Source organism: Macaca nemestrina, chromosome 3 (genome assembly GCF_043159975.1).
Source record: "Macaca nemestrina isolate mMacNem1 chromosome 3, mMacNem.hap1, whole genome shotgun sequence".
Lineage (NCBI taxonomy): Eukaryota > Metazoa > Chordata > Mammalia > Primates > Cercopithecidae > Macaca > Macaca nemestrina.
Window position 1 is genome coordinate 183,901,377 of NC_092127.1, and position 27,207 is coordinate 183,928,583.

General features: G+C 38.9%; 1 protein-coding gene across 3 annotated transcripts in view; it reads right to left on the reverse strand.

Moving 5' to 3' along the window:
• Window positions 1-27,207, reverse strand: part of LOC105487925 (uncharacterized) — a 313,023-nt gene that overhangs the window by 232,874 nt on the left and 52,942 nt on the right. For 2 of the 3 annotated variants that reach the window (XR_011621459.1, XR_011621460.1), the window contains exon 8: window positions 18,172-18,277. The gene's annotated coding sequence lies outside the window, so the exon portion shown is untranslated. Of the gene's footprint in view, window positions 1-4,710; window positions 5,154-18,171; window positions 18,278-27,207 lie in introns of those variants that run through there. The other variant, XR_011621461.1, reaches the window with a different exon arrangement.

Genomic DNA, 27,207 nt, shown 5'->3' on the forward strand with positions numbered 1-27,207 from the left:
CACATTAGAAAGTAATTGAGAAATACCTTTTAGTCGGGAATTAGAAAAATGAATATTCTTTCTCCATCCCAGGCAAGATGGCCAACCAGATGTTCATATGCAACTGTATGGTGGCAGAAAGTGAACTCGTCATGATGAATTAAACCCAAGAGCTAACAGCTCATACATCTCTATGATTATCTGACAGCAATTGTGCACAAAAGTAAAACAGAAAAATAATCTTATGAACGAAGAGCATTCAAACAAAGCCACTTTCAAAGTCCTTTTTGCCCTGTTGCACCTTCTAGGAGTATAATACACAGGGTGCATTGATGATGGGCTCCCCCTGCCTACTGCCTCTTCTAGAAATCTGCAGGAACATTCTCCCAGAGCAAAGGAATGAACTTCATTTATAACCCATCCAGGAGCTACATGTTCCATCTTCCCACCAGGTCTATAAAGTTAGCAGGAACATCTCCATTTAACAGATGACAGGAGCCAAGGGAAATATTTGTTCAGTAACTTCCCCAGAGATGTCCAGCTCTGTAGCAAGACCAGGATGTGAACCCAGTTTTGTCTACTCCAAAGTGCAATCCAGCCACTGACCTCGCACACCTTTGGTGGTCTCTGTTAGGGAAGCCTGTCTAGAATGCCGGGCAAGAAGAATAAGATGAGCAGGAGAATTTCCCACAGGTGGCTACTTTGTGAGAGAAAAAAAGAGGGAAAATCCAAGACTTGACCCTTGGGAATGAGCATTTGGCAGCCTCCTGGGACTGCAGAAGACCAATCTCCCTTTCTCAATAATCCCATCCACTTTCTTTCCCAGAAGACCCACATTCTGCTTTGTTGTGTTTCTAACCAGCTGAGTCTAACATTGGCTTTCTTTTACATTACTGCCCCAAACAACACTTTGTGGCAGAAATGAAGCTGCAGCAAGTATAAATCCTATTTGGTTAATACCCTTATCTAGGTGGACGGGGTTAATAAAGTCTGCCTGAAACAGCTGATGACTGGCCAGCCAAATGCAACACAGAGCCATAACAACCTTTCATTTATAATTGTTTAGCTAAAATAAAACGAAATAAACAGAGAAATTTTCTCATTTACCTTATCATCCATCCCCCTGTCCAAAACAGCCTTTAGTCCTATTAGATAAAGGATGGCCTCAGCTGGAAAAGCAAGTGAAATAACAGTTTATGTTATGGCTTTTATTTATAGAGGGCCCAGATCAGGTAATCTAAGTATAATTTAAGAGATAGTTTCCCCATGTTTTTCTCCCAAGGGTAATTTTAACTATAAATGGTTTTCACTTTATAAGCTAATTCTAGAATCTTTAACTCTTTTCTACCCCTATGCTTATACCTGTGTAGGATTAGACTTTACTCTTACCTAGGCAAAAGGACAAAGAGAAGTTGGGTGGATTTGAGAGTTCTCCAGATGCAGATTTTAGGACTTGGTAATGAATGAGATGCCACAAAGAAGAGGAAAAAAATCTAGGATGACTCCCAGGTTCCACTTTTGGCAACTGGGCATGTCTTTGAACTTCCTCATCTTCTCATTGCTTAGCACATTAGGAACAAGCAATCACTCTAAATCTGCACAGGAAACCAGCCTTAAAACAGTTTCATTTGTTCTTGATGATCCAGAGGATAAAATAGTACACAACTACATACAATTAACTAAAAGAAGAGTAATATAAATAGAACATAAGTTTGTAGCAGAAAAGTTATAGACACCTAACTTGAACAAGAGGAATCGACACAAGAAAGCCCACTGTAATTTCAGGCCATTTGAATGCCATGTATTTCTTAGTTAGAAAGCCTTGTATAGATAAAGGTAAAGTTTGCATACTTGCACTTGGTTTAATTTATTCTTGCTTTGATATGCCCAAAGTGTTTGCAAGTTTGAGAATCATCAAGCACTTCTTACTCTGCACACCCCACTAGCCCTCCTGAAAACACCCTCCCTATATAAGTTTTCTCTTTTTTTGTTTATAAACACATGGGTCAAAGAGCAGATTCAAAGAAAAGCATTACTTTTTTTGGACTGTTACTCTTATAAAAGAATTAACAAATGTCTAATGAGTGCCTATATATGCAGTCTTAGGGCAAGGGACATATCTTAGAAATGATGGGAATATTGTCCAGTTCTTTACAAGTCTTTTCCATCCGTGATTCTCCAACTTTCCAGCAGTGGAGATGGCCATGACAGCACATGAAAGTGGCTGTGTACTGCTGGGAAGCGCTAAAAGCCTGAAGTGAATGCCACAAAAGAAAAACTTTCATAATCTCATGTTTTAGATTAGCATTCAGGAAAATTGTATATTATACTTCTAAACATGTGTTTGTTTTTGTATTATGATGACAGAAGAAGCACCACGCTTGTGCTTTAGGTTTATATAACTCCTGTCACATCGTCATGTGGCCAGATGTAGCCATACCTTAGTGTAAGGAACAAAGACTTCAAGTTTCTGTAAAGACATCAGTCTGCCTCACAGTGGGCACAACACAGACAAGGGGCTTTGCCCGTCTCATACTGATAACAGCCTTATCTCCAATCTCTTCATCCAGACCCATCTTACTCTCTGCTTGCCAGTCTATCCACAATTTAATCTACTTCTAATCCATCATTTCTCTTCCTTTCATGACTTCACTTTAAACCAGTTCTTGGCACTGTTTTCTAACTTTGACTTTTAGTTTGCCCCTTCATCCTCATTTTGGAGACTCCATCTGGCTACATTGTTTTGACATGCCTTGGTTTCTCTCAGACTCTGTTTCTACCAAGACCATCAGGTCTCCCTGGATCCAGGTTCTCCCTAGAACCATGAGTGAATCCCAGAAAACAAAACAAGTTAATATTTGTCTCCCAAAGAATTAAGAAGGCAAAGCCTGGCTTAAGTAAATATTCAGTGTATTCGTAACCTAGGGCTGTCATAACAAATTGTCACAAACTGAGTGGTTTGAAATAATACAAATTTATTCTCTTACAGTTCTGGAGGCTAAAAGTTTAAATTCAAGATGTCAGCAGGGCCAAGCTCCCTCCAAAGCTCTAGAGAAGAATCCTTCCTTGACTCTTCCAGCTTCTGGTGGTTGCCAATAATCCGCTTATAGCTGCAGGACTCCAATCTCTGCCTGCATCTTCACATATGTTCTCTTGTATGTCTGTCTTGGTTTTCTCTTCTTAAAAGGACACCAATCATAGGATTAGAGTCCATCCTAATCAAATATGACTTTGTATTAATTTATTACATCTCCACGGACCTTCTTTCCAAGTAAGGTTATTTTTGAGGTTCCAGGTAGACATGAATTTGAGGGGGACACTATTTGACCCAGTATTCCAAGAAATGTTGATTCCTTTCTTTATAACGGCAGGAAAGGGAGAGATGATGGGCTACATGACGTGTCTTAGAATCTAATTTGTCAAACACTGTTTTATAGGTCTGATGAAGTTCTTCAGGTCCAGTGTCCTCTCTGAGACACCTTCTTGTCACCAGACACCACATATGCTTTAAGGTACCTGAGTCAATCACCCCAATTTGTGATGTCTCATTAATAATTCTGGTACCATTTCATCTTGCATTTGTTGTGGAAATGTGGGCTATGCCAGGCACACCCCACAGTTCTAAGATGAATCAAATTCCAAATACTCTTGATTACTTCGTTTGCCTTAACAAGACTCTAACTACCTCAATGGAAAAGACACTAGCTAATCAATGACTGATGTTTATGTCCTTCATAGCAAGTGTTCACTAAGTGCTTTTGAATTAAATAATACCAATAACAACAACATGCTAACAGCCACTGAGAGTTTGCTATGTTCTAAGTCAACATTGTCCAGTAGAAATAAAATGCGAGCCACACGTGTTATTTTCAAATATTTTGGTAGCCTCATTTCTAAAACAGTAAAAAGAAACAGATAAAGCGAATGTCGACAATATATTTTATTTAACCTAATATTCCTAAAATATTATTTCAATACAGTATAGTCAAATTATAATTTTAGTATTTTAAAATTATTAATAAGACGTTTTGCATTTGTATCCTAAGACTTAAAAATTCAGGGTGGATTTTATATTTATAGCACATCCCAATTCAAACTAGCCACATTTTAAGTGCTCACTAGCCACACACAACTAGTGACTACCATATCAGACAGTGCAGTTCCAGATGCTATGTTAAATACTTTATAAGCATAATTTATTTAAACATCATAATAACCTGCAAGGGGATATTATATGTGTTCCCACTTTTCAGATGATGAAACTGAGGTTGAGAGAGGTTACATAATTTTCCTAACATGACAGAACTATTCTATGCTCTTAACTGCTAAGCCACATTGCCACCAACCTGGATAGATGGATGAGTGGATGAATATAAAGTTCTTTTTTTATGTTATTCCTTGGATTCTGAGGTTTTGCTTCCCTTTCTCCATGAGTCTTTCTCTCCATCGAGAAAGTACACACACACACACACACACACACACACACTCTCATACACTGGACCAATATTTTTCAATCTTCCTCACATTAATCACCACCTATGTCAAAATTACCTGAACTCCCCAGTTTCCCAGGCCCTACTCTTAGATTATTATCATCCAACAGAGAGCTTAGAAATCTATGCTACTAATTTCCAGGATTAGGATTCTGATGCCTGTTAATGCAATGTTCACAATTTTGGCTCATCGTAGGTCACCTGGAGCTCATGCCTGAGCTCCGTCCACAAAAATTTTCATATAAATAGTCTGGGATGAGACATGAGCATCAGTTTCTTTTAAACAGACAGCTGGGGTTGAAAATCCTACATTGACATTTGAGTTCCACTCTCAGCCATGTTTCTCTGCTCCTTGCCAGTCTGGATAATTATGCATGATAATGTTTAGAAGAATCCGGAGGAATGAATTTAAAATTGTCTAGTTGCCAGGTGTCCAGGTGGTCAATTAGGACAATGAGCCAAACTGAAAGTAACAACCAAGCATTTATTCACTTACTACAACAATGCAAGCAAGATACAAAAAGAGGTGCTGGCTCCCCTGTGGTCCATTTTTCCCTACAGAATGGCACTGGGCAACAGTCGAGTGGATGCAGCACAGATGGGAGCGGTTGTCTCACAACTGAGGAGCGCTGAACAAAAGCCTCCTTCCTCTTACGAACATGTCAGCTAGGAGAAGAAGGGCTAGGAGTAGAAAGATACTGAATCAAAGTGGAGAAGAGTGCCTCAGTCAAGGCTTTCAGCAAGGAGGCTTCTGAATGGATATACCTGTCTAGAAATGCAGATATTCAGGTGAGCGTGGCTGGCCAAAGCGGGGCTAAGTTCTTTTTTTTTTTTTTGAGACGGAGTTTGGCTCTTTCGCCTGGGCTGGAGTGCAGTGGCGCAATCTCGGCTCACCGCAACCTCCGCCTCCCGGGTGCAAATGATTCTCCTGCCTCAGCCTCCCGAGTAGCTGGGACTATAGGCGCGTGCCACTACACTCGGCTAATTTTTTGTATTTTTAGTAGAGACGGTGTTTCACCGTGTTCGCCAGGATGGTCTCGATTTCCTGACCTCGTGATCCGCCCACCTCGGCCTCCCAAAATGCTGGGATTACAGGCGTGAGGCACTGAGCCCGGTCTGAGTTCTTGACTGCATCTCCCTCCAGAGAACTGCAATGCACTGGCAGTGCACCAAGTCTGGTGTGGGGAGGGTAGCTTTCCCGCCACAAGGCCTGCCGGACAAAGCCTTGTACCTGCCTCTAGTTGGGCCTGTAAGATCACACATAAGATTTTGGCTTGGAACCAGTCTCCTCAAAAAGTCCATAGTCCAGCTGTGATGGATGAGCATCAAGAATCAATCTGTATGCCCTGAATTCACTCTGCAAGTCTGTTTTGAAAAGCAAGCCAGATCCTGACCATGGAGATTTGGCAGAGCTGGTCATCAGGGACCCACTCTAACACTTCGCCTGCTTTCTACACAGACCCCTTACACTATATGCTTCCTAACAAGCCCAGAACAACTGACTCTGCCACCCACTCCGAGCACCCACTAGGGGTTTTGTTCAGTTACAAGCGACAGAAACCCAATTTAAACTGGCTTGCACCACAAAGGAAGTTCTTATCCTAAGGAACTAATCAGTCAGACCAAAGACAGAGCTGATTTTAAGGATGGTCAGATAGATACAGAGGTTCAAATATGTCACAAAAAATCTCTTTCTAACTTTTTTTGTTCCGTTTTCCTACGTGGGGGTTTCATCCTCCAAAGGCTCTTTCAATATGGCATCAAAGACAGCCCAGGCTCAACCTTTCCTACAGCCAGCAATCTCAGAGAATAGTGTTGCTTTTTATCCACTAGTGACCAAAGCAAACTCAAAGACTGTGATTGGCTCCTCTAGGATCACATGTCCATCCTTGAGCCAATCACTTGGCAAGAAAGGCAGAGCCACATCATTTTCAACCCCACCAGAAATACATGAGAGGTAAGAGAGTTCCAAGAAGGAAGGAATGCTGAATATACAAAAAATGGAACAACTAATACAGCTTGATGTGAGGATACAATTTTGAAAACTTGTTCTAAAAAAATCTATTATGTTTGCTAATCCTGTCTTCATGAAGAGCATAAATTACTTTTTTAGAAAATGGGTTTCGACCAGGCATGGTGTCTCATGCCTGAAATCCCAGCACTTTGGGAGGCCAAGGTGGGTGGATCACTTGGGGTCAGGGGTTCAAGACCAGCCTGGCCAACGTGATGAAACTAAAAATACAAAAATTAGCCAGATGTGGTGGCACACCCCTGTAATCCCAGCTACCTGGGAAGCTGAAGCATGAGAATCACTTGAACCCGGGAATTTGGAGCTGCAGTGAGCTGAGATTGCGCCAGAGCACGCCAGTCTGGGTGACAGAGTGAGATACTGTCTCAAAAAAAAAAAAAAAAAAAGAAATGGGTTTATCCCAGAATATTTTAAGGGGAATCAAGCCACTACCTCAAAAGAGGTGAGAAGAAAGAGGGATTTCTCGTCTGAGACTAGAAAAGACCCAGGTATTAGGTCTGAGATTTTACTGAGATCATTTCATTGAAGCCTTAGAAGGCAAGATGGGAAAACTGAAGCCCAATAAGATAAGGCACTTGCTCAAGAACCCAAAACTAGCAAGTAGCAGAACAGCTTTTGCACCCCAAGTCTACTCTCTCATGAAACACAATGTTGGTTTCTTACTATGCCCAGTTGGCTGTATTTCCACAATACAATCACGTAAGTTTTCTCATTTGTCCTCACAACAGAAAATGAGGAATTTAAGGCAGCACTATTATAGCTATTTGAAAATACTTTCTCCAGGTTAGTCTCTAGAGCTATGACTGTAGGCCCAGCTACCAGGGAAAAAGACTTAAGAGCATCCACAAGGAATTCTTGGCATCTCTGAACATCACACCAGCCATTCAAGAGAGAAGGCAATGTCATTCCTGGCTCCTCACATTTTCTAGCGGTGTCTTTTACAAAGAAACAATATATTTCCACACAGTTTTCCTCATTCCCCACTCACTTCCCATGGAAGCTCCCTGGAAGGCACTAGGAGAATAATCCCAGCCCAGTGCTATTCACATCCCTAAGCACATAGCTTAGGGAAGTTCTGTTATGTGTACACATCAAATTGAGTGTGTTCCCATATGTTCTCACCCATAGGTGGGAATTGAACAATGAGATCCCTTGGACACAGGGCAGGGAACATCACACGCCGGGGCCTATGGGAAGGTGGGGGTCTGGGGGAGGGATAGCATTAGAAGAAATAATGTAAATGATGAGTTGATGGGTGCAGCAAACCAACATGGCACATGTATACCTATGTATCAAATCTGCACGCTGTGCAAATGTACCCTAGAACTTAAAAGTATAATAAAAAAAAATGAGTGTGTTCAAGTTGCTTATAAAACCAAACTAATTTAATCTGTTTTATATGATGGCACTTGGTATTTACCATTTTCTTCCAGCCATCAAGGAATAAATATCGGGCAATGTAAAGAATTTCATCCTCAGAATGAAATACATGGTGGTTTGAATCCTGACTAGTATATCCAGCACATAGTAGGTATATATGCCACGTTGTTTTCTTTCTCCATCTCGACAGTTTGATTCAAATGTAATATAATAAAAGAAAACTTAAACTAGAAGCCAGAATATTTGTATTCCATTCCTTCCGCTGCCACTAATTTACTCTATGACCTTGTTAAGGTGATGTAGCCTCAATGTTCCTTGGCTTCCTCATCCTTCAAATGAGAATAATAGTGCCAGTCTAGCTTACCTCCAGACTATCAGGGGATTCAATAAATGAATGTTCATGAATTCATTGTGAAAACTATAAAGAGCTACAGAAATACTAGGAATCACACTGGGCCATACGCCTCATCAATAATCTCTGGGGCAGCCTTTGGAGAGCATGCACACTGGCAGAAAGAAATACAAAGTGGCTATTTCACTTTGCAAGGTCACTGCTGTGCTATAAACATTGACAAGCCTGAAGAACATGGAGGTCAAATACCAGGGAAATCCTTCATGCAACAGAAGATTTTGTCAGCAGAACTGAGCAGAATACCAAGTCACAGACGGTTTCCTAAAGGCACACTTAACTCCCTGGTCAACGTTTCGAAGCAATTTAGAAAAGTCTTCACAAACCATAGACTCCTAGATATTTAAACTTGGAAGAGAACCTCAGAAGTCATAAGTCCAAATGCTTCATTTTACACTTGAGGAAACTGAGGCCTAGATTCACACAGCTAATTTTAAATCCACAGTTCTTTCTATGATGCCAAGTATCTCCCTGAAATACAAATAAAGAATGGAAAATTCTCAAAATCCCAGAACACCTTGTTTAAGTAGAATTGCTACCACGCAGAGCCTCAACCTGTACTCCAGAGGTGGCTGTGCCTCTGTAGGATTTGGAAATTGGGAAGAACAGTGGGCAGGATGCAGAAACCCCATAGACAGCATAGTTTATCAAATTAGTGTGGCATTTGAGGTACTTCAGATGAAAGTCACCACAGAAATGCTCATCTTTTCATGAGATAACTAAAAGAAATACTGTTTCACATTATAGTACACCTCGCTAGATTTCTATTAAATTTCAAAGCTGCTCTGTTTAGTTAAAAGAGTTCAGCCTTTTCTGAAATGATGACTCCAGGGTTTTAACTTTCCTGTGGTACTTTTAATATGACTGTAATTTTTTTTCCCCTCCAGGCTGGAAGCAAGAGTTTTGTCATGGATGAGGTGTCACAGGAATGAAGGAGTCCTAGAATACAAGCCTTGACTCAGCAAGGAGAAAGGAGTCTTCTTTTTCTTTATTTGTTGGAACACTATAATCTCATAAAAATAAGAAAAGAGTTTTGTTCACCCAAACGATTGTAGCTCGCAGAGGACATGTTCAGAAAACACATGAGTGTACACAACCAACTTGGGGTTGGAGCTCAGCCACCCTCTTCCTACCTACAAAGGAAACAAAACAGCTCCCAGCCAGTCTCAGACCTGAAAAATAATTAGGAATAATGCCCCAGCTTTCATAAGTAAGGTATGCTTGGGCATGTATTGTTATCATTTGAATCGTGTCCCCCTAAAAGAGGTGAAAATCCTCAGCCCCCAGTACCTTGCAATGTGACCTTATTTGGAAATAGCCTCATTGCAGATGGAATTAGTTAAGATTAGGTCAAAGTGGGGTAGAGTGGGCCCTTAATCCAGTATGACTGATGTCTTTATAAGGAGAAGAGACACAGAGACAGACAGCCAGGAGAATGACACGTCTCAATGCCATGTGATGACAGAGGCAGAGAATGAAGCAAAGCAGTGGCAAGCCAAGGAATGCTGAGAATTGCTGGCAACACTAAAAAAGAAGCTAAAAAAGAAAAAAAAAAAAAAAAGCATGGAACAGATTCCCCCCTAGAGCCTTCAAAGAGAGCATAGCCCTGCCAACACCGTGATTTCAGACCTCTAGCTTCCACACTATGAAAGAAGGCATTTCTATTGTGTTAAGTCACCCCCTTTGTGGTACTTTGTTACAGCAGCCCTCAGAAAATAATACACTTTCCAGGGACAAAATACCAGGACCAGGACAAGGACATGCAAAGGGGAAAAGGGTGCAAAGCAACTCAGCCTGAATATTCAGTGCCTTCCTCTCCTGGCAGGCTGGGCACTCAAACTCAGGTTTGAAAAATAGTCTCTTCTGTCACATGGCTTGGGAGAAAGAGGGAAGCAGGAAGGCCACCTTTACTGCTGACCTGGCATCATAAAAATAATTAGTGAATTGCCACAAGGTGCTTCCGGAAGGTGATTCAGACACTGCTGCTGTTCAGCCTGAAAGAACGGCAGGAATTGGTCAGCCAAGCTGCTAATGCATTACTTTCCGAGGAAACGACTGCGTTTATGAGCAAATATTACTCCAAATTGTTCTCACAGCAAAGAACATCTATTCTGCGCCAGGTACATCCATATTTGGCTCACAGAGAATAGCCTCAGGTGTGGAACAAAGGTCATGTGGGTCCCAGTAAGTGGATGTGACAGCTCCAATCCAGTTCCAAAGCCAGAGGGCGGCCAGTCTGCCTGTCTGGAACCAGGAAGCTCAATTATGCAGCTTCCCAGAAACAGACCATTATCCACGAAGTTCAGTGCATGGAACCCAGACCCTCAAAGTTGGCCACTGTAAAGCTTCGCAAGGCTATAAGCGTTGAAAAAGTGAAAAATTAAGTACCTTGCTTTAAATATGTCTATTGAGATGCTCTTAAACTTGATCTCCATCTTTTCAACAAGTTCTTTTTTTTTTTTCTTCCTTTTTGTGGAGAACGGGGTCTCGCTATATTACCCAGGCAGGTCTCGAACTCCTGGGCTCAAGCTATCCTCCCGCCTCTGCCTCCCTGAGAGCTGGGATTACAGGCATGAGCCATCGCACCCAGCTCAACAAGTTCTAATAATCAAAAGCTCTCATTTTTTAATTTAAAACTCTCATTTTTAATTTAAAACAAGTATGTTTATTTTACACAAACATACACACACACATGTGTGTATGTATATATGTAAGGGATCATTCTTTGGCTATCACTTCGATTTTCATTCTCTATTATTCACTGAAAAGATAAAACATTGACCTTGAATGTAAGAACACCAGGGCAAGACAAATAGGACAAATGATGTTCCTTGCTACCATTTGTTTACTATTTTGACATTCCAGACACCATGCTGAATTCTTCAGGTATACTATGTCTTTCAATCCTTGCCAAAGCCTATGAGTTAGGGCCCTTTATTATTCCCAAATACAGATGAAGAATGAGGTTCAGATGATTTACATGAATGATGTAACCAAAGTCCCACAGCAAGTTCAGACAAAGCTGAGATTCAAGCACAGATCTGTTTGTCATCAAAGTCTGCCCTCTTATCCACTGCACTACCTGTACTGCCTCATATTCAAAATAGAAAAGAATTCCAAACACTGGGTCTAATTTGTAATTCCAACACCTCAGGCACATCTCTATCTACCTTTCCCAGAGGAGGTGAGGATTTATAAACTGTAAAACACCATGCTCCAACAATAAACACATTTCTCCTTAGCCTTCTCTCTCTATGCTTGGCACGTGCCCAGGAGGAACTTTTTCTGCTTCAAGAGGATGTTGATACAGCATGGTCACTCTAGTTCAAAATAATCTATTACATACTTGAAAATTGCTGAGAGAGTACATCATAAATGTTCTTATCATCAAAAAAATAATAATAACAATGTTAGGTGATTGATGTATTCATTATCTTGTTTGTAAAAACATTTCATAAAATACACAGATATCAAAACATCATATTGTACACCATAGCTATAGAATTTTTATTTGTCAATTATATCTCAGGAAAGCTGGGCAAAGAGAGAGAGAGAGAAGAAAGGGAAGGAAAAAAAGGCAAGGAGGGAAGGAGGTGAGGAAAAGAGAAAGGAGGGGGAGAGAACGAGTTAACAAAACTAAAAACAAAAAAGGAGAAGGATTTTGAACAGAGCCAGCGGGGTGGGTGATCCACATAAGGGCAGGCAACATGAGCAGCCATTGGTTCTTAAGATGAGATTGGTTGCAAGGGGAGGAAGCACAGAATGAAGTGGACTCTGTACTCAGTGTGAAGAGCAACTGAAGTCACTCGACAACGATGGTAATGAAAGCAACACAGAGTGCAGAAGCATCCTTTTTCTCCCCTGTGAGGGTCTGTAAACCATGGGAAGAAAAACCAATTGAAAGCTATGAAGGAAAAGCAACTCATTCAGAATTGTTGGAGTTCTCTCCCCTCTCCTTTGGGACATATGAAATGTCTCACTCACCTACTTTTAAATCAAAAACAGAGAACGTTATTCAATAAGTGTCACAAATAGTTAAACAGATTATGTAGCAGCCATAGATTGAAATAGTATGCCTCCATCAAAAGTCATATTTTCAAGAATATTTAATGCTATGATGAAGCAGCTATGTTATCTGGGGTATATACCCTGGGGTTCATCATCACGTGCCAGGAAAATTTTGGACACGGACACACATGAGGAGTTTAGGAGCAGAGGTTTAATAGGCAGAAGAGAAGAGAAAAAAACAAACAACAATGACAAAAAAAAAAAAAGAAAAAAAAAACAGCTCTCTCTATAGAGAGAAGGGTCTCTGAGTTGAAAAGACTGACTGGCTGGGGCTGGGCACGGTTCCGTTCACGCCTGTAATCCCAGCACTTTGGGAAGCCAAGGCGGGTGGATCACAAGGTCAGGAGATCAAGACCATCCCGGCTAGTGCAGTGAAACCCTGTCTCTACTAAAAATATAAAAAATTAGCCGGTGTGGTGGTGGGCACCTGTAGTCCCAGCTGCTAGGGATGTTGAGGCAGGTGAATGGCATGAACCCGGGAGGCGGAGCTTGCAGTGAGCCAAGATAGCCCCACTGCACCCCAGCCTGGGCGACAGAGCAGAGACTCTGTCTCAAAAAAAACAAAAACAAAAACAAAAACAGACTGGTCGGATGTGCTGGATTTCATAGTCCAGTTTGAGGAGGTGGTGTCTGATTTACATAGGGCTCACAGATTGGTTCGATCACACATGACATTTACATAGTGTGTGGGGAAGGCTGGTCGCCCCATCCTAATCTTATTATGCAAATGAATTATCATTGGCCGGCCCATCTTGTCTGCTCCTTACTGTTCACGTGGCTTGCAGACAAAGAAAGATGGAGCTGCCATCTTAAACATGTCCTGTCCCTAGTTCCTGCTGGCATTCACTTGTGGAAGCTCCCAGCTTGCTTCTTTGTGTCTGCAGCTCGACTTTACAGACTGCTGTTTGTTAGAAAATAATTTGGGGCTGCTTTTCATTAAAAAGAATAGCCTTACCGAGGACTTCCATACCCTCACATCTGCCCAACGATTTCTTTTTAATTCCTGTATCAATGAGACAATGCTAACAAGGAAAAAGAAAAAAAAAAAAACAGGATCAAATGTGCCCTTAGAGTAGAATCCTATTTCTTTAAAATAAATGTAATATCTGCTCATTTGAATGGAAAAGAGAGTGAAAGGAAATATACCCAAATTGTTAATAGTGGTTATCTCTGGGTGAAGACATAGTAAGTGATTTTTATTTTTTCTTTACAGTCTCTGTATTTTTGAACATCTTTTACAATGGCCATGAAATATTTTATAATATGACAAAAAATAATCAATATTTTAAATATTTTTGGTAAATGCTAAATAAAAATATTGGGGTGGTATATCCGAAGAGCCAAGTTTCCATTCTGACTGCTTCAAACCCCTTTTCCAGCCTGTGCCTCAGTTTTCTTATCTGCAAAACCCAGGGGTTGCTCTTAATATCTAGGGTTTGGTGCTTCCATTATACACTGTGACCAGTTAGAGAATGTAAGTGAGAGGAAGAAATGTGGAAAAAAATTTGAAGGGAGAGGGGATGGGAAGGATTCCAACAGAGAAAAGAAAGGGAACGCTAAGAAAAGAGGTGTGAACTCAGAAGTTTTTGAGGTGAATGCTGATTGTAAGAGACTGCATGCTGTTCAGCAGGGCTCTGTGTTTAAAACTCATGGTACTTTGAACCTTCGATTAGTTACAGATCTTCATCTGCTTTAATTATTAAACCTTCAGACATCCTGTGGAATAGTTTCTTCATACAAGTCCACCAGGATAGAAATTAATCTCTAGGCTAAAGCAGGAGTGACTGTAAGAATGTAATGAAATCAAACTGAAATCTGGATCAAGTGCCCCAGGCCAGAAATGACTCACCCTTGAAATAAAGCAATTATTTGTGTTATCTGCCCAATTCACCTTTAGCCCTCAGTTTATGTGGAAAACAGTTCAGTTAAAGATGGTACTGATTGACTCTAGTTTACCAAACACTCAGAGGTCTCTTCTTTCCACACCTCTAGGCACTACACAGTGACTTGTGGACAAAACTTTCCTCTTGCCTAAGCTGATGACTACCAAGGCCTCAATATTCCTGGAGGCACAATGTGGGAAACCGTAATTTTCACTCTACTGATAAAATTAGAATCTCCATATTCTGTCTCTCTTATGTCCCTTACAGCATTCAACTGTTTGAAACATAGAATACATACAGTAAATATCTTAATTCTAGGATAATTATGATATTTCAAGCCTAGAGAACCTCATGGAAAATAAGAAGGCCATCAAAATTAGGGAACACTGTATGGCAGATCTTTAGTTAGAAGCCATGAAATGACTGGACTATTGTAGTATCTGAAAAAAAAAAATTTCTCCATTTCTTATTTGTACAGACTGCTTTAGAGTTTACAATTATATATAACTTTGCAGTAGGCAGTACTGCATTAATTTTCCAAATTTACAGGGGCCATGCAAATTTCAGTAATAGATTCAGGAAGGTTTAAGGTTGAATCCCCTCATTGTAAGATTTTGCTTATTCAGTGAAGTGTAGAGAAAGCAGGTTCTGGGGCCAGATTAAAATTATGACACTGGGTTAAAATTCTGATTCTGTCATGTACCAATTATTTAACTTCTATGTGCCTCAATTTTCTCATGTGTTAAATAGGGGGTGATGGTAGTACTACATAGGGTCATCATGAAAACAAAATAAAAATGGATAGGGCACTAGCAAGACTGATAAAGAAGAAAAGAGAGAAGATCCAAATAAACACAATTAGAAATGGCAAAGGTGATGTTAGCACTGACTGCCTGGAAATAAAAATAACCATCAGACACTATTACATACACAAACATGTACATGAACTGGAAAACCTAGAAGAGATAGATGAATTCCTGGACACATATGCCCTCCCAAGACTGAACCAGGAAGAAAATGATTCCCTGAACAGACCAATAATGAGCTCCAAAACTGAATCAGTAATAAATAACCTACCAACCAAAAAAAGCCCAGGGCCAGATAGAATCCTAGCCAAATTCTTCCATATGTACAAAGAAGAGCTTGTATCATTCCTTCTGAAACTATTCCAAAAAATCGAGGAGGAAGGACTCCTCCCTAACTCATTTTATGAGACCATCATCCCATCGTGTTACAAAACCTGGCAGAGACACACACACAAAAATAAAACTTCAGGCCAATATCCTTGATGAACATTCAGGTAAGAATCCTCAACAAAATACTTGCAAACTGAATTCAGCAGCACATATAAAGCTAATTCACCATGATCAAGTAGGTATCATTCCTGGGATGCAAGTTTGCTTCAACATATGCAAACCAATAAATGTGATTCATCACATAAACAGAACTAAAGACGAAAACCACATGATAATCTCAATAGATGCAGAAAAGCCTTTAATAAAATTTAATCTCTTCATTGTGAAAACCCTCAATAAACTAGGTATCAAAGGAACATACCTTAAAATAATAAACACCAGTTATGACAAACCCACAGCCAACACCATGCTAAATGGGCAAAAGCTCGAAGCATTTCCCTTGGAAACTAGCACATGACAAGGATGCACTCTCTTATCACTCCTATACAACATAGTATTGGAAGTCCTGGCAAGGCAATTAGGCAACAGAAAGAAGTAAAGAGCATCCAAATAGGAAGACAGGAAGTTAAACTATCCCTGTTTGTCAACAACATGACTCTATGTCTAGAAAGTTCCATAGTCTCAATCCAAAAGCTCCTTCAGCCAATAAACAACTTCAGCAAAGTTTCAAGATACAAAATCAATGTACAAAGATCACTAGCATTCCTATACATCAACAACAGCCAAGCCAAGAACCAAATCAGGAATGTAATCCCATTTACAACTGCCACAAATAGAATAAAAAACCTAGTAATACAGCTAAGCGGGGAGGTGAAAGATCTCTACAATGAGAACTACAAAACACTGCTCAAAGAAATCAGAGATGACACAAACAAATGGAAAAACATTCCATGCTCATGAATAGGAAAAATCAATATCATTAAAATGGCCATACTGCTCAAAATAATTTACAGATTTAATGCTATTTCTATCAATCTACCAATGACATACTTCACAGAACTAGAAAAGAAATCTATTCTGATATTCAAATGGAACCAAAACAGAGGCCAAATAGCCAATGCAATCTTAAGCAAAACGAACAAAGCTGGAGGCATCATGTCACCCAAGTTCAAACAATAGTACGGGGATATAGTAACCAAAACAGCATGGTACTAGTACAGAAACAGACACATAGACCAATGTAACAGAAAAGAGAGCCCAGAAATAAGGCCACACACCTACAGCCATCTATCTTCAACAAAGCTGACAAAATAAGCAATGGGGAAAGGACTCCCTATTCAGTAAGTGGTTCTGAGACGACAGGCTAGCCATATGCATAAAATTGAAACTGGACCTTTTTCTTACACTGTAAGCAAAAATTAACTCAAAATGAATAACGATTTAAATGTAAAACCCAAAACTATAAAATCCCTGCAGGTTGTCCTAAGCAATGCCATTCTAGATATAGAAATAGAAAAAGATATAATGATGAAGGTGCCAAAAGCAATCACGACAAAAGCAAAAAATGATAAATGGGATTTAATTAAACAAGAGCTTCTACATAGCAAAAAATACTATCAACACAGTAAATACACAACCTATAGAACAGGACAAAATTTTTGTAAACTAAGCATCTGACAAAGGTCTAATATCCAGCATCTATAAAGAACTCAAGCAAATTTACAAGCAAAAAACAACTCCATTAAAAAGTGGACAAAAAACATCAACAGACACTTTTCAAAAGAAGACAGGTGGCTAGCAAGCACATGAAGAAAAGCTCAATATCACTAGTATTAGAAAGGCAGATAAAAATCACAATGATATACCATCTCACACTAGTCAGAATGGCTACTATACAAAAGCCAAAAAATAACATGCTGGTGAGGTTGCAGAAAAAAAAGGGAACACTTATACAGTGTTGATGGGAGTGTAAATTAATTCAACTATTGTGGAATGCAGTGTGGCAATTCCTCAAACAGCTGAAAACAGAACTACCATTCAACTCAGCAATCTCATTACTGGGTATATAACCTAAAGGAAGATAAGTCATTTTACCATGAAGATACATGCACGCAAAAGTTCACTGCAGCACTATTCACAATAGCAAAGACATGGAATCAACCTAAATGCCCATCAAAAGAATGATATCATGTCCTTTGCAGGAATATGAATGGAGCTTGAGGCTGTTATCCTTAGCAAACCAGCACAGAAACAGAAAACCAAGTACCACATGTTCTCACTTGTAAGTGAAAGCTACATTATGAGTACTCATGGGAACAAAGAGGGGAACAACTGACACTGGAACCTATTTGAGGGTCGAGAGTAGGAGGAGGGAGAGGATCAGAAAAAATAACTATTGGCTTAGTACCTGGATGACGAAATAATCTGTACAACAAACACTTACAACATAAGTTTACCTATCTAACAAACCTGTACATGTACCCCTGAACCTAAAATAAAAGTTAAAAAGAAGAAAATCAAATAATTAAGCTATTTTTCTAGTCCCTGGCACAGTCCCTGAAATTGTTTTAGGGAAATGGAGTAATCACCAACACCTATTTGATTATAGACACGTGCTATAGTCTGAATGTTTGTGTCCCTTCAAAATTCATATATTGAAATCCTAACTGCCAACCTGATAGTATTAGGAATTGTGGCCCTTAGGGAGGTGATTAGGTCATGAAAGCAGAACCATCACGAATGAGATTAGTGCCCGTATAAAACAAGCCCAGGGAAGTACATTTATCCCTTTTACCATGTGAGGACACAGCAAGAAGTTGGCAGTCTGCAATCCAGAAGAGGGTTTTCACCAGAATCCAACCATACGGGCACCCTGCTCCTGGACTTCTTAGCTTCCAGAACTGTAAGTAACAAATTTTCGTTGTTTATAATCTACCCAGTTTATGTTATGGCAGCTTAAATGGGCTAAGATAACATGCTTATAATTTACCCCTCCACCTAGTTCCTAAAAATTAGAGAAGACTTACAATAAAGGGAGGTATTACTTAGCAGACTGGTCAGTGTGATTATTATTCATATCAGAAGGTAGCTGAACCAAAATGCCTTTCAACAGGACAATAGACAACGTATATTCATACAGTGAAATATTATTCAGCAATTGAAAAGAATACTGTTGCTATATGTACAGTAGGGCTGAACACACAGAAATAGTGTTACATAACAGAAGCCAGATGCAAAAGAGTACTTAAAGTCTGACTCCGTTAAATGAAGTTCAAAACCAGGCAAGGTTAATCAATGATCATCAAGGTCAGAATTGTGAGGACTAGGATGTTCCATTGTTCTGTTTTGCCCAGAACTTTCTCAGTTTTAGCACTGAAAGTCCCACATTCCAGGAAACCCCTCAATCCCAGGCAACTCCTGTCTCAGGCAAACTGTGATCATTGTTCCCCCTAGTGATTTCCCCAGAAGAGGAGGTTAGAGACTGGGAAGGGTCACAGGGGAAACTTCTGGTGGAGAGTGGCGTGGTTAGAAATGTGGAATTTGATTTAGGAGGTGGTTTTCATACTGTATACATGTGTCAAATTCATCGTGTATAAAAGTGCTCATCAAAGATTAGAGCACTTTACTCACTTTATGGTATGTATGATATTACTCATTTAAAAATAAGAAAGGACCTGGGCCTTAAAAGGGTGAACAGTTGCAGGAATGAGAGGGCCAACAGTGGAGGAGATGGGCACCACAAAGGGGCATTTTCTCAGGCTCCCAGTGGATCCTTTCATCTCTACCTTCTCTGACCTTCTCTCACATCTGACCACTGGACTCCAGGATGTGGCACCAGACCTGTTCTCAAGGAAGGAAGACTAGTTAAGGGATCTGGAATTCAGCAATCCATGGCTTTTGATTTGTGGTCCAATCCAGTTGTGCACACTGACAGCAGCACTCCACCCACAAAGCCTCTGGAGCTAAATCCCATCCAGTCAGGGAATCCAGGGCCACCTTCTACACTAGCCAACACTCACTTCCTTTGCCCCCATTTTCTCTGGCTTCAGCCATCTTTTCTTAGGCCTGGTTTCCACCTCTGCCAAGCCTCTTCAGACTGATGCTTCAGTCAAGCTGTTTGGCTCTTTTAAGCTGGCTTCACTCCTGGAAGCTTCTGGAAGAAATGGAATACGATCTCCAAATCCAGTATACCTAAACATGACCAGCACCACCATAGTCACTAAAGAAATTTCCTTGTGGTCTTGAGCATCCAGCCCCTATCCTCCTCCTTCCTTCAAAAAATTGGGCCAGGAGTGCTTAGTAAATATTTGGCATACATGTCTCCAATCCACCTGCCACCCCTAACAGACATCACTAATCAATGCTGACTCTTCAATTTGAGCATGGGTTGAGGTTTTCATCTTCATGTACCCAAGGCTTCCTGTGTGATTCATGAATCAGAGAAGATGAGACCTATTTGTTATCACCACACTGGGTTGCAAATTTACAGAAAGACTTTCTTGGTTTTGTGCCAAAGGCATAGATGATATCTCTACTCTAGCCAGTCTATCTGCTACTCAGAGATGACCTGGACACCCCCCACTCAGCTGCACTAAATGAATTTGGCCATTCCTCCAAGCAATAGGTCTGGTCTTGACAACTCCAGATCTGATCTGCTCTACTACCTAGTGGATCTTAATTTGTCACTGAAATAGTGGCAAAGAAAAGAAAAATCTTCCTCTTCTTCTTTGCTTTTTTACTATTTATATTATTTTTATTGAGGTACTGATATCAATAATATACACTCATCTTAGGTGTTCAGTTGGATGAGTTTTGACAATTGTATACTGTCATGTAACTACCACCCAAAACAAGACAGAACATTTTTCATCCCCTCAGAATTTCCCTTGCTGGTGGACCATTTCTTATCACAGTGAAAAGTCAACAAAAAGTTATCCTTCCATTTCCTTTATGTGGATGGGCTCAGATTCCTAGATGCTTGTTAAATTGCACTCCTGCAAGGGACTACTCCAACTCCAGCTGTAATCTCAAACAGCACCTTGTAATTTTCTGTCTAAAACAAAGAAAACTCCATTCCACTTCTGTTCCCGAACTATTGAGTTTTATCTCCCCAGGCTTTGTTGACCTTCTAAAAGTTTTTATATGTTTTCTTATATCCTGGCTTCTCCACTTATCTTATTTATTGAAGTACCAGTTTTTCAGAATAGACTGTGTAAGTCCTTTTATAGCATTGCACAGCAATCTTGTATATTAGGCATCTTGTGGGAGGGCTGTAAACTCAGGAGATTGTGTTAGATATAGTCTTGGGGCTGCTGTAATATTTTTCTTGTGTCTTCTTCCCTGTAATATTATACATTATTAGAGTCTATGACTTAAAATCCATTCTTGTCAACTTAAAAGATGTGTGATACACTCCACATAACCTTTTTTTACTACTCCAAATTTGTATCAACTTCACCAACCCAGAGAAAGGAGAAGTGTTTATTGTGAATTTTTGTAATTAAGGCAAAATTAACATATAATAAAGTACATGGATTTTAAATGTATAGTTCAATGAACTTTGGCAAATGTATATACCTATGTCACCACCATTCCAATAAGGGCATAGATCATCTTATCATTCCAGAAAACTCCACCTCTCCCATTCCAGTCAGTCGCACCCTAAAGAAGCAACCATTGTCCTAATCTCTACTACCATAGCTGTTTAGTCCATTCTAGAACTATGTGTAAATGGAAATAGTACGTCCTTTTTTCTATCTAGTATCCTTCCATGAACATCATGTTTTTGAGATTCACCTGTGTGTTTTGTGTATCAGTATTTTGTTCCTTTATATCGCTGAATAGGATTCAGCAATACTGAATCTACAGCAATGTGTTTATTCTTCTGTGGAAGGATATTTAGGCTGTTTCCCAGTTTGGGCTATTATTAATAAAGCTGCTATAACAATTTTGTAAAAATGTGCATTATAATATTATTTATAATAGCTAAAAACCAGAAATGACTTGAATATTCAGCAATAAGGGATTAGTTAAAACAGTATACAGTAATACAAAAAAAACTGAAATCTTTAAAAATTACATTACTAAAAATTCTTTGTGGAATGAAAAATATAACAAAAGGTTTAAGGGGAAAAATAGAATGCAAAATAGTTTTGGCAGTATAGTCTCAACTCTGTTAAATATATATGTATGTATCCATAAATATATATATATTTTTATGACAATATAGCAAAATATTAATGAAAAAATGAAATGTGGCAAAGAATTATGAACTGCCTCCCACTATTAATAAGGTAGTCATTTCACCAGATGATATAGAATGTGCCAGGTTCTGTTTTTCTACATATTGTCAATCTCTGTGCCTAAGCAAGTTAAAAATAAATCATTTCCAGGTATTCTCATATGTTAGTCAGCAGTGACCTCGACACTATAAATCTGAAAGATATCCAGCTTGACTCATCCAGAAAGTGACACACATAGGCAAGAGTGTGAAGGAAACAGTTATAAAAACCTGTCCCTGCCATTTCTCCAGTCTCAATGCAGCAGCTTTGTTTGGACCCTCATTACTTCTCACCTGGATTATTTCAATTGACTTCTACCTAGTCCCCTGCCACTGATCTCCCTCTACCTTTATCCTTCATACCACTGACAATGTAATCTTTCTAAATTATTCTCTGATCAAAGAACTTTCCATGTAATTCTGCAATGGCTTCCCCATGTCTGCAGAATGATGGCCACACTCCAACATGCTGTTAAAGGCTCTCCATGGAGCAGCACGTACCTCTTTGTCACTTCTAACTCCATACACAAGTGTTTCCTCCTGTCATTCTTCAGACCATGCCCAGGACCAGCAGGTCCAGATTACATGGGGTCAGTTAGAAACGAAAAACAGAGGTGAAGTTCAAAAGACCAGCATGCAGACCTTAGTAGTTGCTTTGCATTCTGGCCAAAAAAGGTACCATACCAGAGAAACTAACCAACAGCGTCACGCTGCAAGAAACATGTTCCACAAGTCTTCCAGGTTTGTCTTAGCCAGCTTCCCCACAAAGCCTGGGGTGCTCTTTTTAACTTTTACCCTGTCAAGAAGCAACTGCTGGTCAGCAACTACCCATAAAGGGAGCATCTGTCCCTTCCCAATCCTAGCAGTGGAGAGATGATCCAATTAAGTCCTGGTGCTTGCATTAAGTCTTCCTCATTAAGGAAGGTCTACATCTGGAAGAAAAATGATAAAACCTGTCATCACAAAAACAAAGGAAAATATAAAACACACTAGTAGGTCAGACACACAATTTAGAAAGAGAAAGGAGCCAAATGTTAGTACTACAGAAAACCACAAAACTGCAATGAAACATAATAAGAGAGAAATATAAGGAACAAAGGGTATTAAAAAAACAAGAAAGTCACCAACCTGTGATGGTGGATTATAATAGAGAAAGAAAGGAACAAATGATAATCAAAACAACCAGAAAAAAATTCACAAAATGACAGAAAAAAAGTAATCACCTACCAATAATAACCTTGTATATAAATGAATTACAATCCCATTTAAGAGATGTAAACTGAATGAATTCAAAAAATTATCCAAGTATATGCTGCCTACAAGAAACTTACTTCACCTGTAAAGACAGATACAGACTGATAATAAAGGAACGGAAAAAGATATCACACAAGTAGAAACCAAAAGCTAGCATAAGTAGCTATGCTTATATCAGGTAAAATTGAATTAAGTCAAAAGCAGTAAAAAAAAAGACAAGGAAGGTCATTTTATAAATATGAAGGGTTCAATTAAGCAATACAATATAACAATTCTAAATATATGTGTACCCAACACTTGAGCACAAGATATATATAGCAAACATTATTAGATCCAAAGGGAGAGATACACTCCAAAGCAATAATATTTGGGAACTTTAACACCCCACTGTCAGCATTAGACAGATTATCTAGACAGAAGATCAACAAAGAAACACTAGATCTAAAGTGCAATTTAGACCAAATGGACCTAACAGACATTTACAAAATATTTTAAACAACAACTGCAGAATACACGTTCTTCTCATCAACACATGGAACATTCTCCAAGGTAGACCACATGTTAGGCCACAAAACAAGTTTCAACAAATTTAAAAATTGAAATTATATCAACTATCTTCTCAGACCACAGTGAAATAAAACTAAAAATCAATAACAAGAAGAACCTAGAAATTCTATAAACACATGGAAATTAAACAATTTGCTCCTAAATGACTACTGGGTCAGTGAAGAAATTAAAAAGGAAATGTTTAAAATTTCTTGAAAAAAAAATTAAAAGACAGCATACCAAACCTATGGGAAATGGCAAAAGCAATGCTGAGATGGAAGTTTAAAGCAATAAACACCCACATCAAAAAAGCAGAAAGATTTCAAATAACCTGATGGTGCACCTCAATGAACTAGAAAAGAAAGAGCAAGTGAAACTCAAACTTTAAAAGAAAGCAATAATAAAGGTCACAGTAGAACAAAACAAAATAGATACTAAAAAGATACAAAGGATCAACAAAATAAAAGTAATGTTTTGTAAAGATAAACAAAATCAATAAACTGTCAGCTAGACTAACCAAGAAAAGACAGAAGACCAAAATAAAATCAGAAATGAAAAAAAAAAGATGCATTGCAACTGATATCACAGAAATACAAAGGATCATCATAACTACTATAAACAACTATACACTAACAAATTGGAAAATCCAGAGGAAATGGGACATATACAAACTACCAAGATTTAACCATGAAAAAGTCAAAAACCTGAACAACCCAATGATGCGTAATGAGACTGAATAAAATGTTTCCCAAAAGAGAAAAGCCCAAGATAGCTTTACTACTGAATTCTACCAAACTTACAAAGAAGAATTAACACCAATTGTCAAATTATTCCAAAAAATTGAAGAGGAGGGAATTCTTTCTAAATCATTCTATGACACCAGCATTACCCTGATACCAAAATCAGACAAGGACACGAGAAAAAGAGAAAACTACAGCCCAATATCTCTGATGAACATAGGTTCTAAAATTTCAGCAAAATACTAGCAAATCAAACCCCACATACATCAAAGAGATAGTAGGCCATGATCAAGTGGGATTTATCCTAGAGATGCAAGGATGGTTGAACATATGCAAGTTAATAAATGTGATACATAATATCAAAAGAATGAAGTAGAAAACCAATAAGATGGTATCAATAGATGCGGAAAAATATTTTATAAATTCAATATCCTTTCATGACAAAATGATTGACAAATTAGGTATAAAAGGAACATACCTCAATATAATGAAGGCCATGTATGACAAACCCACAGGTAACATCATACTGAATGGGGAAAAGTTGAAGGCCTTTCCTCAAAGAACTGGAACAAGACAAAGATACTCATTTTCATCGCTCCTATTTAATGTTGCACTAGAAGTCCTAGCTAAAACAATCAGACAAGAGAAAGAAATATAAATTGGAAAAAAAAGGAAGTCAACATGTCCCTATTTGTGGATGACATGATCTTATAGAGAGAGAAATCTAAAAATTCCATCACAAAATCTCTTAGAACTGATAAAAGAATTCAGGAAAGTTGCAGGATACAGAATCAACATAAAAACTCAGTAGTCTTTCCATACACTCACAATGAACTAGCTGAAAAAGAAATTTTAAAAGCAATTTTCTTACAGTAACAACAACAACAAATACCTAGGAATAAAGGTAACCAAAGAGGTGAAAGACCTCTACAAGGAAAACTATGAAATACTACTGAATGAAGACCCAACAAATTGAAAGACATCCCATGCTCACAGAACAGATGAATTAATATTGTTAAAATGTGCATACTACCAAAAGCAATCAACAGATTCAATGCAATCCCTATCATGATACCAATGACATTATTCACAGAAATTAAAATAATAATAATAATTCTAAAGTGTGCATCAAACCATAAAAGAGCCCAAATAGTCAAAGCAATCCTAAGCAAAAATAACAAAGCTGGAGACATCGCACTACTTGCCTTCAAAATAAACTACAAAACGGGTAACCAGAAACAGCATGGCACTGGCATAAAAACAGACACAAAACCAATGGAACACACTAGAGAACCCAGAAATAAATCTATAGATGTACAGCCAACTGATTTTCAAAAAAGGCACCAAGAACATGCATTGGCAAAATGACATCCTTTCCGGATGCTGCTGAGGAAACTGGATATCCATATGCAAAAGAATGAAATTAGATGCCTATCTCTCACCACATACAAAAAATCAACTCAAAATTGATTAATGGCTTAAGCATAAGACTCAAAATTATAAAATTACTAAAAGAAAGCATAGCAAAAATGCTCTAGGACAGAAGTTCCCAACCCCTAGGCCATGAATCAATACTAGTCCTCTGCCTGTCACAAACCCCAGGTGGGAGCATTACTGCCGGAGCTCCACTTCCCATCAGATCAGCTTCAGCGTTAGGTTCTCATAAGAGCATGAAACCTATCGTGAACTGTGCACATGAGGGATCTAGATTGCACATTCCTTATGATCATCTAATGCACCCTCCCACCCCCGCCACTGCAGGTCCGTGGAAAAATTGTCTTCCATGAAACTGGTCCCTGGTGCCACAAAGGTGGAGGCCACTGCTTTAGGACATGGATCAGGACAAAAATTTTATGGCTAAGACCTCAAAAGCACAAGAAATTAAAAAACAAAAATAGACAAATGGGGCTATATTAAACTAAAAAGCTTCTGCACAGCAAAGGAAACAATCAACAGAATAAAGGGATAATCTTTTGAATAGGAGAAAATATTTGCAAACTATGTATCTGACAAGGGACTGCTTTCTGGAATATAAAAGAAACTCAAACAACTCAACAAGAAAAAATAATCTCATTAAAATGTGAGCAAAGGGTCTGAATAGACATTTCTCAAAAGAAGACATACAAATGGGCAACACACATTTTTAAATGCTTAACATCACTCATCATAAGGGAAATGCAAATCAAAACCATGATGCGATATCCCCAGTTAGAATGGCTATTATCTGCCAATTATTAAAAAGTCAGAAAAAAACAGATGCTGGCGAGGTTGTAAAGAAAAAGGAATGCTTATACACTGTTGGCTGGAGTTTAAGTTAGTTCTGCCATTGTGGAAGACAGTGTGCTGATTATGCAAGGATCTAAAGACACAAATACCATCAGCTCAGCAATCCCATTACTCAGTATATAACCAAAGGAATATAAAGTGTTCTATTATAAAGATACATGAACGTGTAAGTTGACTGCAGCACTATTTGCAATCGCAAAGGCATGGAATCAACCTAAAATCCCATCAATAATAGACTGGATAAAGAAAATGTGATTCTTACACAACATGGAATAATATTCAGCCATAAAAAAGAGTAAGTTCATGTTCTTTGCAGGGACATGGATGGAGCTGGAGGCCATTATCCTTAGCAAACTAACACAGGAACAGAAAAGCAAATACTACATGTTCTCACTCACAAGCAAGACCTTAATGATGAGAACATGTGGACACATAGAGGGGATCAACACACACTAGGGCCTATTAGAGGGTGGAGGGTAGGAAGAGGGAGAGAATCAGGAAAAATAACTAATGAGTACTGGCTTAATATCTAAGCGTTAAGTAATAATATATAAAACAAACCCACATGCCATGAGTTTACCTTTGTAACAAACCTTGCACGTGTACCCTGAACTTAAAATACATGTTACGTAAAAATAATCACTATTATTAAAAAGACAAAAAGTAACAAATGCTGGTGATAATGCAGAGAAATGGAAACTCTTCTACACTGCTGGTGGGAATG